This window comes from Mandrillus leucophaeus, unplaced genomic scaffold (genome assembly GCF_000951045.1).
Source record: "Mandrillus leucophaeus isolate KB7577 unplaced genomic scaffold, Mleu.le_1.0 Scaffold11, whole genome shotgun sequence".
Classification (NCBI taxonomy): domain Eukaryota; kingdom Metazoa; phylum Chordata; class Mammalia; order Primates; family Cercopithecidae; genus Mandrillus; species Mandrillus leucophaeus.
In genome coordinates this window covers 2,328,530-2,329,186 of record NW_012099209.1, presented here as the reverse complement: position 1 = coordinate 2,329,186, position 657 = coordinate 2,328,530, and positions in this window count along the sequence as shown.

Here is a 657-nt window from a genome sequence, read left to right as displayed (position 1 = left end):
CCCGCCTTGACCCTGCCTCCCCTGCAGGAGGAACTGTGTTGGCCTCATATTTCATTTCTCAGTCAGCCCCTGATATCCAAAAAAAATTTAAAAAGGTGGAGGAAGGCCGTCAAACTCCCATCCAGGATTTAGTCAAACTGGCCTTCAAGGTCTACAACTCCAGGGAGGAAGCAGATGAGGCCCAACGACAGGCCAGGCTAAAACAGAAGGTAGAACTCCAAACCCAGGCCTTGGTAGCAGCCCTGAGCTCAGCCAGCTCCAGGAACTCCCAGAAAAGAGGTACTACCCGCACGCCACCTGGTGCCTGCTTCAAGTGCGGCAATGACGGCCACTGGGCCAGGCAGTGCCCTAACCAAAGGAGCCAACTCGCCCCTGTCCAAACTGTGGGCAGATGGGCCACTGGAAGTCAGACTGCCCTGACCTAAGGATGGTCGCTGCGCCTCCATGTGACGACCCTCCTCCAGGTATTGGAGGCGCCTTCCAGCTCCTTGACACCGACGAAGATTGAAGAGGCCTAGACTCGGGGATCCCTCTCACTCTCGCCGAGCCCAGGGTTATGCTCCAGGTAGCAGGTAAGTCCATATCCTTCCTTATGGACACGGGGGCTACCTACTCTGTTTTGCCTTCCTTCAGTGGCCCCAGCCACCCCTCCACTGT